General features: G+C 36.6%; 1 protein-coding gene across 1 annotated transcript in view; it reads right to left on the bottom strand.

Annotated features, from left to right (window-relative positions):
- The window catches only part of LOC112044666 (acetylcholine receptor subunit alpha-like 1), a 252,186-nt gene extending 238,814 nt beyond the window's left edge, over positions 1–13,372 (bottom strand). Inside the window, exon 1 of the mRNA XM_024080583.2 lies at positions 13,322–13,372. The gene's annotated coding sequence lies outside the window, so the exon portion shown is untranslated. The remainder of the gene's footprint in view (positions 1–13,321) is intronic.
- Positions 13,373–17,674: the final 4,302 nt, after the last annotated feature.

Raw genomic sequence — 17,674 nt, 5'->3', positions numbered from 1 at the left:
TCTTTATCATAAGCGCTTCGTTTTGTTTTTAAGGTAAACTTGACTTTTTAAAACGTTTATAATGAACTGTTTATAGACCCAACCAACCAACCAACAAAAGACTCGAATTGACACACACACTCTAGTAAGTAAAGGTAAAACAATATATGTCTATAAAACTATAATATATAATATATGTTTTATAGGCATGTATAACATAGAACCAATAACTAAGAATACAGCTCTGTTTCGTTGATTCTCCCGACCGCTGCGGAGCACGAACGAAGGTTTACAGAACGTGATTCGGATTTGATGCCGTACTGTTTTTTACTTTTTACTTTTCTGACACTTGAAGTTTTATTGCAAGGTTATTTTAGATGGCATGGTATTTGTCTAGAATCTGCTTCTATTTTGCAATCAGAACAATACACAACATTTCTAAACATTGTTACGAACTAGGGTTCGAAGATTTAGAATGAAACACCTGGTCTCGTATGAGACTTTATTCCACTCCTTAATCCGAGTATTACACACTTCCAAACGTGGGCAATTCGTTGGGCAAAATCGTAGACGATTTCACTATTGTTCACTTGTATCTCTGGTATCACTTGATGTTACCCCAATTAGTTCCGAAGTTAAACTACCCCACGGAGGCCGTCCGGCGCGTATTTTTTTTTTAGGCTTACGCTTGACCTCAATCAAGCCTGATGGAAAGCAATGATGAGGTCTAAGATGAAGCGCGCTTGCCTAGAAGATGCCTATTCACTCTTGCCTTGAAGGTGCACAAATTATACGTGACAGGAAACAGACGCCAGAAGGGCATCCCATATTTTGGCAGTTCTTATTAGGAACGTTAACGCAAAAAACGTATTTTTACGCATCAGAATGATTCTAGACCATTCTGGGAACGCCTACACGCGTGTTGTTTGTTCCACGAAATTCGACAAAAAACAGTAATGAATGGCGAGTGATGTCTCTAGTAATAGGAATCTCCGTAAAAATATTTATATTAATCATCAACACAGAACTCTTGTTGCAATCAATAAGAAATATGTGTTGATGATAATAAATTAATCTGAGCCGAGTTTTAAGACATACTTATTGTACTACAATAAGTATGTCTTAAAGCTCGGCTCAGAAATGTAAATGATTTGAAAAAGCTGAATTTTGGTGGGGAGCCTAGAAAAGCTTAACTTCAAATTCTTAACCAAGATTTCCTATGTGTATTTTCTACGAGTATCTAAATGAATATATGTAGCAACTGAACTATACGTACTGTAGTATTCCTACTATGTATAATAATGAATATGTATACGAGTATAACGTAGAAATTAATGAAATTATGTACGGTATAGTACATTATGGTTGGATTGTGTTGACGAGTAATAGAGACGAATGGAAAAGATTGACATATTCTTCCGACCCCACTTAAATGGTATAAGGGTAAGGAGATGATGATGATGTACAATATAGTACCAGAATACCATTCGCTTGGCAGTGGGTACCTACGTTCTTTTACTGATCTGTAACCACGACATATCAGGACTACATAAAAGGATATAGGTTACCTTTCATCTAGACAATACTACTGTTCCAGAACTTGCGGTCTTCCAATGTACATTACATTTCACGCGAGTGAAACCGCGGTCCAAAGCCTGTACAGTATAACAATAACTTATAGAAAACTCAGTAAATGTCCCTAAAAGTCCGGCCCAAGTAAAACCCAGCGTAGCGTGAAGTCCGTAGAACGGCGGATTTTATCCTCAGGAACCGAAGGTTTTTATTTCTCAGACGTGTCAAGAATGTTTTTCTGCCTTTGTTTTTGTCCAATGTCGCATGTTATTAGGCCTTTAGATTTTACTGCCGAACATTCCTCTAGTTATGGGGCTGCTTGATTACTTTATTTAAGTGCCTTAAGATGAATAAGCCGGATAAAAAACGTATAAAACTGTAGACATTCGTTTGCCGAGATAAATTTAAACGAATTCTTTTCATTAGAGAATTTTTCAGTTTTTAGTATGGCTTGGCTTGTTGATCAATTATTACCAGCCTTTTTAACTACCTACTACAATGCCAGGCCTCCCTTATCGTAGACTCATCACGCTGATCCAATACTGATTGGCGGGCTTAGGGTGATAATGTTTCTTTATAACACATTTGCTCTTAAAATATCTCTTATTTCAACAATTTCAATATTGTAATGAATGAATGAAATGATGGCATTACCCACATGTGCCATAATGTAAAGTAAAATGTAATTTTCAACTTACCGCTCTTATATCATAATGTACTATTAACGACCACTATGAGATGTTAATTATAATGACCAGGAATAAAAGATTTACGTGCTTTATGAGGCACAGGGATGTAATTTAATTGAAAATTTATTTTAAGAAAGAAAAGCACGACCTGTAAGTAATTGGACCTATGAGCGAGGACCTCGTAATCTATAGCCACATAAGCTATGCGCTGTCCCAACGAGGGAGTTTGTTGGCCAATATTGCGTAGAATTTTAAATTTTTCAGTTTATCTAAAGTGCATGCTGAAAAGATGCAGCCTGATTCTACATGGCAAGTGGATATTTTATGATTTCAGATGTAAGTACGTACATCATCATCATCATCATTATAAACCCATATTCGGCTCACTGCTGAGCTGAGTCTCCTCTCAAAATTAGAGGGGTTAGGCAAATAGTCAACACGCTAGCCCAATGCGGATTGGCAGACTTCACATACGCAGAGAATTAAGAAAATTCTCTGGTATGCAGGTTTCCTCACGATGTTTTTCCTTCACTGTTTGAGACACGTGATATTCAATTTCTTAAAATGCACACAACCAAAAAGTTGGAGGTGCATGCCCCGGACCGGATTCGCACCCACACCCTCCGGAATCGGAGGCCGAGGTCATATCCACTGGGCTATCACGGCTCTCTCAAAATACGTGCGACGGTACAATTCAAACACCTTCATAAAAATATGAACCAAGTGCAAGAGAGTTGGAAGAAAATTCTATAAAGGCGCTACAGACAGGCAGCATAAAATAACTTAAACAAATATTTAATCGAGTGAAAGGATCCAGCGGGCATTGTTTGTCGAACTATACAGCCAAACAGTTAAAAGGATAAAAATAAAGTAATCGTACAGCGCACGATTTGAACAAAGCTTACATTTCCTAACCGCAAACTTAAGGTAACAATGGATGCAATCGCTTTGAACGGAATTTAAGCAGTTCAGGAAGTTGGCACTGTTTCAAGAACTAAGGTTTTGTGCGGTTAGTTAGATCGTTGTATACGGTATAGTTGTAGTAATGCGGGTAGAAGTTGCGTTATATGATTAACTCTTGCAACTGTTTGTTTTTTCTAATCACAGAATAAAGAATGGTACAGAATGAGACACAAGCAGCGGGGTGAGGACGTTGAAGTTCATAAAAAAAACTAACGTCACGCGTCTCTTTGACATCCACATTTTTTCATAATTGGTATTTCAAGATTTAACACTAACAACAATTACGTAAATTGATATCTCATTAGACTAATAAATAATCAATAAATAAGAAATAATAAGTAACCTATAAAAATACTCCATCTAATTTTTTTAGTTTTTGTAAACAGTTTTTAAGGTATTAAAAAGCATAAGACGCCATTTTTCTTGAATAATGGTCAAAATTACTGATGTGACGGTTTGTGTCGTACTGATTCGAGAATGTATTAGTTTTTGAATTTGTATTTGGAATGGCTGCATCAGTGCTGTGTTCCGTGTGCTCTATCTGCCTATATTCTTTAATCTGTGATTCTAATAACGATAAGTTAAGTGTGATTTCAGTTGGCCGAATGGTAGTTATCTAACTTTTCTTCTTCTTCTTTCTATCTTCTTTTCTTTTAAACTATGCAACGGCTATAATGAGGTTTTCATCAATAGATAGAGTGATACAAAAGAAAGGTATAATTGTATATTTTAACATTGTATTCAATGCGAACGAAGTACTATTGATGTACCTATCAATTTATGATGTTTTGACTCTTTTATGCAAAAACGAATGAATGGACTTGGCTAAAATTTCTAATGAAAGAAGAATTTACCCTAGTTATGGTGATTATCATGATTACCACATATTTTTATCACGATAACATCAATGATTCCCACCGGAATTGGTGAAAAACTCACAAATTCATTGATCTTTTGTAGAGTTGTATACATATCAAAGAAAAAGGCGTTTATACGGTCAGTTAGTAGTTACTCCACTACTAGACCCTACCGGTCCCTAAAACGAGTTTCAAAGTATAGAAAGAGCATAACAACAACGGAGGAATAGGCTGAAAAGACAAACAGACATTTTATTTTAATTTAATTGTATACTCAAATTTATTTTGCATTAATATAAAGTCCATACAAATATTACAGTTATTTCATATAAATGACCACTGCAGCATAAAAAGTTACGGTTTTTAATTAAGGTAATTCAATAAAAATAATGGGTTTCCGACCTCTGAACTTAAACGGACATCTGTGGACAAACGAGTCCAACCGCCTACGTAAGTTGGCTTTAACCGTGCAGACGAATATAGGCCTAACTGGAGCTGTTGTATATGAAAAACGCACTTTATCTCTGTTGCATAAAGTCTATTTTGAGTTAGCCAGATATTGCTACTTGCGATTTTTCGGCGAATGGAATTAGCTGTGACGTCATTCCACGGTTACGCCCACGTTTTTGAAAAGGTGAAGCACATTAGGTCGAGTTGTCACAACCGTTAGCTCATAACGACTTATATATGACTGAGTAATAAATAAACAGCCCGCCATCCTACATTAGAACAGCGTGGCGGATGTAAGCTACAAATCATCTCTCCATTATCAAGGTAACAATAGGAGAGAGATCTGGCCCTGATGGTCTGATATTGATGATAAAAAACAATAATTAAATAAAGAGTTTATGTAACACGCCAACCCACATAGGAACAACGTGTTGGGTATAAGCTCAAAATATACCTCCTTTATGATTATGAAGGCCTCAACGACTATACTATGATAATGCCTACTGTAAAAAATGTGAAATGAATAGCCCAGCTGTATAATATTATGTATAGGAATCAGAGGTTACAAAGTATAATACGCAAAAAGTTTTCCTCCGATATTCATACATAAAATTACAATATTCAAGGATCTTCAGAACCCACTTTTAACTTTTTCTCATCTAAGGGAAGAAAACTCCCTTTTCTTATCAGACATCAAACTGTTATTTGAAATAGAGTATGAAATAGAATGAAATAGAGTGTCATACATTCTAAAAGCAGCATACAGCGTGTCTGGCAGTTCTATGCTTCAGGGTGACCGACTATTTTTCATACATTGCTGAGACTAGATTTGATGAATGAACCGTTCTGCTTCTTGATGCAGCGGCGCTGCAGGTCTTTAAGAAATCCCTGTATCATACTAGCCCTTAGACCCCCTTAATCTGACCTATTAGCAAAATCAGTCTTTGCGGACTCTCCCAAATTTCATCTTTTTACGTCAAGTGGTTTTCGATTTAACGTGATGAGTAACTTTTACTTCTATACATAAAGATGATTATGACTTAGTTTCAAATTAAGGATTTTTTGTCATATATTTTTTACAGTAACGTGCTGGGCTCAAAATGGTCAGCCTCTTTTCTCAGTTATTCATATAAAAATATTAATTTAAAGATTAAAATACATCCAATGTACGCCTTTACGTAGACATCGATACTAATAGCAATCCAAGAATCTCTCTCTAGGGTCCGCATATTTGAATATAAATGCAGACTAAGGCGAAACATCTCGGGCGGGATCTTTATACATCAGCATGGATCGAGAGCTATTCCAATTCCATTTTGATATTTTACCAAGTTGTTTTGTAAGGATGGGGGATAACGCTCGCGCAAATGGCGCGGAAAGAAATACAACGTCTAAAAGTGCAAATGTGGGAACTGCTTTTGGCGGCGCAGTGTGATTTAGTTACAGAAATACAGAGGAAACGGCTGGACGAATTTAAAATTTGTGAAATGGGTTTTACGCTTTTGTGCAGTTATGTAAAAAAAAACGGGCAAGTGTGAGTGTGACTTGCGCTATTCGATTTTCGTACGAATTTAACACAATAGTACATTATGGTATAAGTGCCAATTAATATGTCCAATATTTCCATAATATGACCAATATTTCTATTCCCCTCCTACTTACTAGTCGGGAAAGTGGGTACGGTAATAGTCCAACGGGTAGGGATCGAACCACCACCCCTCGGTGAAGAGTACGGCTCCTTTACCGAGGATATTACTCTACGAAGTGGAATCGGCCCAAAAGTAATAGAGAGGAACCGAAAAAATTAAAAGATACAGAACAGATAGACAAAAATGTAGATTTTTTTTTGTATGCATTGATGCAGACATCTAAATTTTCTTTATTTATATAGATTAAATCATTTATGTAAATCCCTTATCTTACGCTATCGAAGTAAATCCACGCCATGCCTCCGCGAGAAGCGCTTAGCATTTCAATGTACTATTTACCATAAATGTTTAAATGATGTAGGAGGCGCGGAGTGCGAGTACTTGACAAAATCATATCACGAGCAGCAGGACTATTCTGTAAAGACGTTTTTATCACGTTGGCAGTGTGATCTATAGCTCTCTGTCTATGTGTATTGTGTTAGACAGAGAGAAAAAAAAAAAGGTGAATTCGAAACTCGCACTTGCGAGTAAAAAAACATCGTTACAGAATAGGGCTCCAATCCACATTTTTGCTTGTAGTAGTGGTAGTACTATTACTGGACTCATTTTTGATTATATGAGTCAAAACATATTCGTAAATATTATGTCTATTTATCTATATCCTGACCTGAATAATTGGATGGAAAGGAGTGTGGATTTCATCCTACCCCTAACAAGTTAGCCCGCTTCTATCTTAGATCGCATCGTCACTTACCATCAGGTGAGATTGTAGTCAAGGGTTAACTTGTGGAGAATAAAAAATAATTCATAATTCTTAAATATAACCAAAACCATTATTTTATGGTAGAGGAAACATATTGTTGTTACCTTGGGACTAGGTTAAGGGATCCCTTTACAATACATAAATACTCACTCTCCCTGCCCGACATGTTTTCCATGCCCACACTAAACAAATTACAACCGAAAACACTATTGCATTATCACTAACTCGACTGGCAGCATGGCGGTGTCCACGCTGCCTAACAAACAACTTAGCTCAAGTTATCAAATACCCACTTCTTTAAACCAACACTGATAGCTCCTCTCAACAAAAAAACATAAATAATGAATGTTAATACCACCCACAATCTTGTAACAATAGGAAGCATACCATGCCTTTCTAAAATAACACATCGAATAATAATTATGGTTATTATGATGGCTATAATATAACAACATTACATAATTCCAGCCCAATCACGAACAATACACTCGTCCCTTTAATTAATTATTCATCTTTTAATGCTTTTCGTAATTGCGTACTCAGAAACATTTGAGAACAATGGCGTTGAATTAATACAAAGCCAAACAAACCTACAAAAAAGAGGAAAAAACACAATGGCCAGCACTAGAACGAATTAATCAAGGCAGTCACGAACCTCGGTAACGATGCCACGATCTAGTAGCAAAATATAAGTTTAGGGGAGAACTTAGTTAGCGAAAACTTCGCCCAAGTGCTATGAAGAAGTTCGCTAAATGATATCGAGACTATCGATGTTTTATTCAAGTATCTCGTTGGTATCGATTATATTTTATTTATTCGCGTTGTTAACAGTTCAATCAGTTTGAGTGGTTTCATTTATTTGTTTCATTGTAATAATATTGTTTTACCAATAACTAGATGCTGCCTTCGTTTGCATGAATATTAATTATTGTTTGCCCGTGGCTTCGTCCGCATGGAATGTTTTGCCCGATATCAATGATCCAGCAAGTTTATGTTCGTGTACTGTATAGCAGTGGCGAAGGAAAGACATTTGACGAAGACAAGCCGTCCCAAAGAAAAGGAAATTTATAACGTTTGATACAAACCCCGATTTCTCATACATCCATACATATATTATATTCATTACAATAATGAATATGCATGTAATGTAATGTAAGTAAATAAAAAACTGTGCATGTGTGCGCTAGGTGAAGTTGATAAATTAAGATCAGTTTTAAGGGGGATTTTGTAGGCTATTTAGTAGTACAAAATCTTTGTATAGTAGCAAAAATTATACTGAAATTATTACTATGAATAAACTACAAACTACATGTAACTAAGGAAACGTCATATTGCACCAAAAAAAAAACGACGAAATGTTACATGCAAAACTGAAAACGAGTTACAAAATTTCTCGACACGTTTTCCCGGGCTGGGTGTTTGTCAATATTTTTTATGACCATTTTGTGTGTTTGTGTTGCAAAGTTCAACTGTACTCGTATCAACTTGTTTTAGGTTTATTTGAAGTTGAACTGTAAAATAGAGGAGGTTGATAAAAGTGAAAAAAAGGCAAGAGTTACAATGGAAGGCTATTGTACGAATGAGCTGAAATACTTAATTCGTTTTTCTCCGCTATACTAGGTATATCTATATTTAGTAACATATTGTGTGTAACTTGAGTGCTTAATAGTTTTAGTGAGCTATGAGCCTTATGACCCTTTAGTAACGACAAGTCAAATGTTTTTTCAGAAGATGTTCATACCTCATTAGAGCCACTGAGCATCAACTTGCACCGTCAAAATTCATGCAGTTGTATTTTTTATATGTACTTCCACTGCCATAAGATTACTTCATTAGCTCCGTAATGTCATCGGACCGTCTAGTTTAGTGTTCCGCAAAGTATAAGCTTTAACACACTAGTGCATCATGCTCATTACTTGGTGTGCCGTGAAAAAAGAAAATTCTTTAACACGATGCTCGATGTATCGCCTTTTCAACGAGTGCTCTAATTTTTAATCAACTCAGGCATTCTCGTATTATTTGTTGCAAATATATGCTGTATACATCTTAATTATTAATTGTTCATGGTTTTTATAAAACTTCTTGATTATCAAGATTTACATTAAAACACAAAAAGTTTGCGAAATACTGCCTAACTCACAAGCTATAAATGGCAAGTCTGCTCTCGTGCGTACGGTGTATTGACTGCATATTGCCAACAACGAGGCGTCCACCCGTGGATTTGATATCGATAGCTACGAAATACTGAACTGGAGCTAGTTGAATGCCTAGTAGCTTTAATGAGCTATGACCCTTGAGTAACTTTTCATCCGTGTGACATCCGTTTTGGTAAGTAAATAGAGATATCTACAATGGACAATGCACATATGCAATGGACATATTCATGAATAACGACCCATATACGGCTCACTGTTGAGCACGATTCTCCTTTCAGAATGAGAGGGGTTAGGCTAATAGTCCACCACGTCTTCCAATGCGGATTGACAAATTTCACACACGTAGAGAATTAAGAAAAATCTCATGTATGCAGTTTTCTTTACATACCCCGGACCGGATTCGAACCTACACCCTTCAATTCAAAGGCAGTAGTCATATCTACTGGACTGTCACGGCTTCCGAATGGCCATATTCTTGAAATGATAATATTTTACAAGTTTCTGTGCTTATAATATTTTTCCCAATTATTTATTTGATATAAAGGTTCTCAACTAGGCAAATGTAACTTTCTCTATTTTTAAAGAGCTAACCAAATAAAATATGAAAGCAAATTACTTTTTATCGAATCCGACCTCTGTAAAATCTAAACAGTGTTCGATGTTTTTGCATTTGAAAGGGTTGATTTAAATTTTATAAGGGTCAGGCGAAGATTTGGTGATAGGTAGTACATACCTCTTCTAGAAATGGTTGAGAAAATATTTTTTTTTGCGGAGGTATTTTTGATATTTATCTACTAGTCTATCAAACACAATCCATAACTATATAAATGTATAGTTTATCTGCTTATGTGTTACGCTTTCACGCCTTAACTACTGTTTCTAATAACTTAATTCACCAACTCCATTATCAGTGAGCAATAGTTGTAATCAAAATAGTTTTATTTAAAAACCATGCTTAATGAGCACGTCATCAAGATGCCCATAATTATCGATAATGCCAGCTTCGAAGTTGTTCAGGAATACAACTATCTCGGTCAAATGATACAACTAGGTAGGAATAACTTCGACAAGGAAGCTGACAGAAGAATTCAGCTCGGTTGGGCAGCATTTGGGAAATTGCGTCGGGTTTTCAAATCGTCAATACCCCAAAGCCTGAAGACAAAAGTCTTTAATGAGTGTGTCTTGCCTGTGTTGACGTATGGAGCGGAAACGTGGACACTGACGATTGACCTTATCCACAAGTCCTCAGCGAGCTATAGAGAGGGCTATGTTAGGAGTCTTTCTGAACGAGAAAATCCGTAGGAGTACGAAAATAATTGATGTAGCCCAAAGGATTAGCAAACTGAAGTGGCAGTGGGTGGGCCATATCTGTCGTAGAACAGATGGCCGCTGGGGCAGACGTGTTCTGGAGTGGAGATCGCGTACCAGCAAACGCAGTGTGGGACGCCCTCCACCTATGATGGTCCGACGACATCAAGAAGAAGAAGTGTGGTGGCGCGCTCTAGGAAAGGCCTATGTCCAGAAGTGGACGAATACAGGCTGTTGATTACACATAATATGGTGGCCCCTACAATTTTCAATAGTTCCTCTCGATTTCTCCAGGATTTCATCATCAGATCCTGATTTCCTTATCATGGTACCACCCTCGGAACATCTCCTTTCCAACCAAAAAAAGAATTATCCAAATTGGTCTATAAATGACGAAGTTATGCGCGAACACATAAAAAAAATATATACGGTCGAATTGAAAAACCTCCTCTTTTTTTTGAAGACGGTTAAAAAACATTACGTTGTATAGTACATACAGCAATTTTTGCCGCAGTTTATACAAATTTCACGTGAGTCTGTAAATTTCATGTTGTATTAAAACACCGTTGTTTTGGCTCTGGTTCGGAATACGTAATCGGGTGCTCCATCAAAGCGCGTGACAGTCGCAGATAACCAAATTTTATTAAAAATATTTTATCAATTTTCATGACGCATATAAATTATATATATTTTTAACGTTTAATTAACTTTAACACAAAAAGTGAAGTAAATAGAGCGAGAACCTATGACAGTCAACTTCTAACAACATCGTAGTTTCATAAAAACTGTAAGTTTGTTAGTGCATTTTTTATTTGGTCCCAAAATGACTATTAATTACCCGGATATATAGCATAAGTGTTGTAAGTTCTGTGTGTATATTAAGTATAATATCATTACTAAAATTTAATTTAGTTAATGAATGTGCTTTTTTAATATGGAATAAAAAAAGCATTTTAAAATAAAATATGACATTGCGTATGACCATGACGTTAGTTGTATTCGGATTATTAACAATGAAGCACCATCATTTAGGTCACTTGACGTATATATCAGTTAATTAAATCATTATTATCATCATTAACAGCCGATGGACGTCCACTGCTGGACAGAGGCCTCTTGCATGGACTTCCAAACAAAACGGTCTCGAGCCGCGAGTATCCAGCGGCCCCTGCAACCCGCTTGATGTTCTTAGTCCACCTAGTGGGGGTCGACCAACTGGGGGGGGAGCTTTCCGGTGCGGGATCGCCATTCGAGCTCCTTGGGACCCCAATATTGTTAATTGTTAACAAAATGTTAGTTAGTTATGTAAGTTAAATTCGAATTTTTGTTTTAATATCTACACAACAAGTAAGTGAGAGTATCTAGTCAAATGTAATATAAAACAAAGGGCGTTTTTTAAATATCTTACCCGCTTCAACTCCCCTAAAATCAACCGCGTTATTCCGAAACAGTATTCCGCAAATGAAACCACAAAAAACATTTACGCAAAAGCCCAAAGAATGTACGGCGGAGAAAAGTGTCACTGAATAAATTTGGCAATTTTTGCGACAGTGCCTCGCGTTAATATAAATTTCATGAGAGCATGTACATTGCTGTTTTATTAAAAGACCGTTGTTAGAGACTTGATTCATATTAAAATTGCTGAGCGTGACGGTTTTTATGGCCTACCCACATTATTCCATTTGGCTTACCAGTCCAGTGAACTAATTCAACTCTTTATACTTCCCACTGGAACATGCAAATAGCGCTTTGAAAGGGGAGCATCAGTCCTTTGTTTTGATCCTTATTGTAATGTGGGTATCATTTAGATGGCATCTCGAGTTGCTAGTTAGTGATCTAGGTTAAAATTTAAAATATAATGCTAACTTTGTAGTGGACCCCGTCACAAACAGAATTGTATGTGTGTTTTTAACGGTTACATTTGAAGTTTATTGCTATTGTTATGAAGATATAACGTAAAATATTTAAGGACTTCAGAGTTGTTTCAAGATATTCTTAAAAGATTTTTGTTAAGACAACCAATGTCATCAGCCCTCTTCATGATTTATATTTTTATTTAAACCTGTTCTAGTAATAACATACTAATTTAATGCTATATGTATCACAAGAACCTATAAACGACATTTACGAAAATACTATGAAGACTACAATACTAGGTTCTAGTATATGTACTCGCCAATGGATAAATTATCCAGTAACTTGGCTAATATGAAACAGACATTATTAATATAATTAGGGTAACGTATTTAAACAAGGTTATTAAACTATTTTAGCTCGAATATACTCAAGTTTTAAAGGTTTTATTCTTTGTTTTTGGTTATAGCGGAAATATTAAGAGGACGTCCTTATTATGTAGGTATAGGAGTAACATAGACTACATTAATTATTACGCGGGTAAAGCCGCGGGTTTCTGCTAGTGTGGTATATAACGGTCAATGCACTAGGCTGGTAGCGCTTTGGTCCAATAGTGGCGTCAGGCAATTTATCTCCAAGTAACAATGATTCAAATGCTGTCAACCACACAAGCTGAATTCATTGCCTCAGCCTAAATCATTTTCTGGTGTCTTTATATGCCTGAGCAAAGCATTTAGGTATCATTGAATGTATTGGAGAAGGAATTTTTTTCGTGGGCAACCACGCGTCTCACAGTTTTGTTTGAAATTGTACTTGCGCAGACAAACGTCAGTTTGGTTCAACTTATTTGCCGGGGCCTATACATGTATTATAATATTCTAGAATAAACGATTGGTTGAAAATGATTAACAACTACAGATTGTGCGCTACAGCGTGGTGCGGGTGACATTTCGTTTCACTCTTGAAATTGTGCCGCAATTTACGATAATAGTACGTATTGTGAACGTCATAGGGTAACTGCCACCCGGACCATGCTACATCGCACATAGAATAGGAATAAATTATTACAGTAGAGGCCTACCAGTAAGACATGGGTCCTCCTTGGCTGTGTCATCGACTGATCGAGACTTACCTGAAAAGAATGAATGGAAAAGGTTATTTTTTTTCTTAATCAATCATCATGATTAAAAACTCATATTCGGCTCGAATTTTTAATTGAGCACGAGTTTCCTCTCAGAACGTTAAGTTAGGTTAATAGTCCACCACGCTGACCCAATTCGGATTGGTAGACTTCACATACGAAGAAAAGACTTTAGAAGATACGTAGAAGAATTTACAGGAATGTAGGTTCCCTAAAATGATTTTTCTTCACTATTTTAGTATATCTTTCTAAATATGGCCAATATCCCCATTCCCTACCAAATTGTCAAAAAGTACTGTGTTAGGGGTCAGTATGAGTCCGCCTTTTTACTGTATTGAAGCTTGATTAATTTAGTTTACTTGGATGGTTTTAGCAGTTTCCAATAAGTTTTTGATGATAATCAAGCATTTTGCAATGTTGACGATTTACTCACCTGTACTAGAAATGCCTTTACACTAGCTCTGCTAATATTTATTTTTTTGTTTGTTACGATATAACTCAAAAACCGATTTTAAAGATTATTTCACTAATAGAAAGCTACATCTTCGCCGAGTAACATGGACTTTATTTCCCTGTATTGTATATGTATCAGAATTAATAATATACCTTAATAATAAACCAGTATAATTATATGTAATTATACAGGTTCCTTTTCTGATACAAGTTCCTTCTGATACAGGTTCCTTCTGATACAGGTCTAGAAGGTCCCAGACTCCCAGCTCAATCAGTTATGTAAACTTGGTAAAACAATATGTTTTCATTTCAACGTAAACTACCTATGTGGATGAAACCGCGGGGCGTCTGCTATACAAGTTATTTGAGCTACAGGCTTGTAAACTGGTAGTGACTCTTCAAATAAAAATAGCATGTTTTACATAACCATAGAAGTCATATTTGTGTATTCGATAACTTTTACTCTCAATAAATATACCTAATAAACATAAAAAACCTTTATGACCCTCTTAAAATCCTCCAATATTTCCATACCATATTTGTTCCAATATGTAGCAAAAACGCAATATCATCTACCGGATCGGGAAAAATATTTTGTATTACTTTTAGTTTCTCTATCCTTTGATCTGGTCACTTTGTAGTATGTTTACATAAGCTAAGGAATATTACGTATTCCCTCAGCTGGGGGCGTCTGGAGCCTTATTTTGCAAGTTATTGTTTCTTAACAAACGGGCCTAATTGTCCCATAACTTCGGTACGGAGAGCTACATGATATTTGTTTGCAGGGTTACATTTTACGAAGGGTTTGTCACTGTCAAAGCAATGTGTTTCGTGTTTGCCTTCGTCAACGATTAGGTGGTAATTCCCAATGATATTTTGAACTACAGACAGGGCACTAGCACATCAAAACCGCGGATAAATGTGCATAATTGTCTTATAGTCGCTTTATTAAATAAAATAAAATATAAAGCCTTTTATTTCCTATATAAATTTTACAATTCGGTAACTTAAACTAAAAAAATTAAACTAACAAAAACGAAAATTATTTACAATGATCCCCTCTCAGATGAAGGCCTCTTCCAAGGATTGCCAATCGCTTATTTAAACAACGAAAATTATTTATACACAATACCTACCTAAATATTGTCTACAATGTCGATTTGTGTGTTGTGGAAGTGTAAAAACTATATACATACAAACATAATGTAAGTAAACACAAAAGTAGTAAAGGATAAGGTAGGGGTAGGGTAGGGGTAGGGTAGGGGTAGAGTAGGGGTAGGATAGGGTAAGGGTGGGGTAGGGTAGGGTAAGAGTTTGGTAAGGGTAGGGTAGGAGAAAGGTAGTGTTAGGGTTGGGTCCCTACTCATCCCCTGCATGGTAGGGTAGCTGTTCACAGGTAGGTAGGGGTTCACGCGGACGAAGTCGCGGCCGTTCGCTAGTAATAAATAAATAAAAAAAACACAAAATACCTGTAATAACTGGCATTAAATTTACTCATAGCTTAACCGTATGGCTACCACTATGGCGAAAAGGACACTCACGGATAGCATCATATTAACTCGGATATATTAAAAAAATGCGATTTATGTTACGAAAATACCCCAACCTTGGCCTAGATGGTATGTTATTGAAGTCTAAAACGGCACTCGTTTGCTTGAGACTGGAGAGTGCTTGGCGCTCCAGAGTACTACGCTCGATGGACCGTTACGTGTTACGAAAATCGATTTCAACCGTTTGCATATTAATATCAACATTGGAAAGAAGTTACATGATTACATAATTAATTTCAAGTTAAGAGCAGAGAACGGGGAGTGTTGATCGATCGTCAAGGAATTCCTTAGTAGTCACAAGTTCAGGACTCTGCTCGGAGTTTTTCTCTCTACCACGCGATCGACCCGCACAGTAAATCCATGGAATGCTAAGATATTCGTCTCTCTCTACTTAACATTGATACTTAGCTGAGCTTAATATAAATCGGTTGGACAGCGTTCGCGCAATTTCGTTCCAATATATTTTCGACTGAATTTCCCAAATAAATGCCAATGATAATCGGATTCAGGTATTGATTGCAAAAAACTGAAAAAATTCTGCCTCGCCGAAGCTCTAAAGGAGATATCTGAAATTCACTCAGCTTTGCAAATGCATATTGTGGTGATCTATATATCCTTTGATGGGTGTTTCACCGATTCTCATTGGTTGTCAGTTGTCTTTGCAAACGCGTGCTGTCAAGGTCAATATCAATCAATGAATGAGTGTTCATTGTCAAATGTCATTATTTTTCATTCGCTTTCGTATTTGTTCGTAAGTGAAAGTGTTTTTTTTTTTGTTTCTTTTCATTCTATTTATCAAACTGACAGTTTTCTTAAAGATTTGAAAATATATTACATTGTCAGAGTTTAACTAAATGTGTCAAGTTAGTGTCAAATCCCTAGTAAAACTGTCTGTTTGTCAGGTACAGATAATGCAATGAATTTAATGTCAAAGGAATCCAAATTATTGCTCACTTGTAACAAGTAATTCAACTGATTAGGCCAATGTAAATTAATATAAAAAATTGTCTTATGAGTTCTCCTTAAATGTTCTAATTTGCGGCCAATTTTCAGCTCTGTATCATTCATATAATTTGGGCCCGAGTTTATATAGAGACAAGGTTCTTCCAAAATTAATTCGAGACTCAATTGTTGAGTTATAAAAACATGGTAACAAACGCTATAGTAAACCTTTGACGCCCATGACGCAAGTTCTAACGCAACTGTAAACGCAATGTGCGCTAGCTTTACTAATTCTGTAAGGCATCCACTAGAGCACGTTCCGCCGCCGCCAAAGCGCGGGGATGATTCTGGCAGATCTTTTAGCAAGGAACGACCCACTCGTTTAGATTCACGAGATTAGACGCCGGCTATAGGGTGCCATGTTGGTGTAAATAATATTTCGCTTAAGCTAAATGCCTGCAGCTGGTTTCAATTTACGGACGAACAAAGTAACTTTTTTTGTCATCGATATCTCTACTAATTATAAAGCTGAAGAGTTCGTTTGTTTATTTGTTTGCTTCTATGCGCTAAACTCAGAAACTACTGGTCCGATTTGAAAAATTCTTTCATTGTTAGATAGCGCATTTATCCAGGAAGGCTATATAGGCATACTATCCCCGTGTTCCTACGGGAACGTGAACCACGCGGTTGAAACCGCGCGGCGTCATCTAGTCAGCCTATATGAATGATGTATACAGCGTTGGACGTTGCCTTCCTCCGTAACATGAGAGAGAATATCGCGCTAAGCTTAAGACGCTGATTCTATGTAGATTAGTTGGCAAGGTGATAGTATTTTGTCTCTTCCTACTATCACTATCAGATGTTAATAGCAATGACCGACGGCTTACGGGATCACCACGGCACAAGATATCATATCATCATCATCATCATATCAGCCGATAGACGTTCACTGAAGGACATAGGCCTTTTGAACGGACTTCCAAACATCACGATTCTGAGCCGTCTATATCCAGTAAATCTCTGCACAAGATATGGGGGTGATAAACCACCAACTTGTCCACTTTGGTGTGAGAATTGTAACTGAAATGTATTGGAAGAATGAAAAGCACAATATTTCACAGCCCGACCTGGACTCCAACCCAGTAACTCCTGATTCGATGGAACAACATTAAATATTAGGGGAAGCTACTGGCAACATTTTTAGGTTTTAATTAAGATTGGGCGAAAAGCTATTTTCAGTTTAAGTCACTGCTAGTTGAAAATGCAGATACTGAAAGGGTATTACCGTAGCTTGCAACATTATAATTAAAGCCTTATTACAAGCTCGGTACAAACTTCAAAAAAAGTC

Source organism: Bicyclus anynana, chromosome 17 (genome assembly GCF_947172395.1).
Source record: "Bicyclus anynana chromosome 17, ilBicAnyn1.1, whole genome shotgun sequence".
Classification (NCBI taxonomy): Eukaryota; Metazoa; Arthropoda; class Insecta; order Lepidoptera; family Nymphalidae; genus Bicyclus; species Bicyclus anynana.
This window is presented reverse-complemented; position numbering and strand designations above follow the sequence as displayed.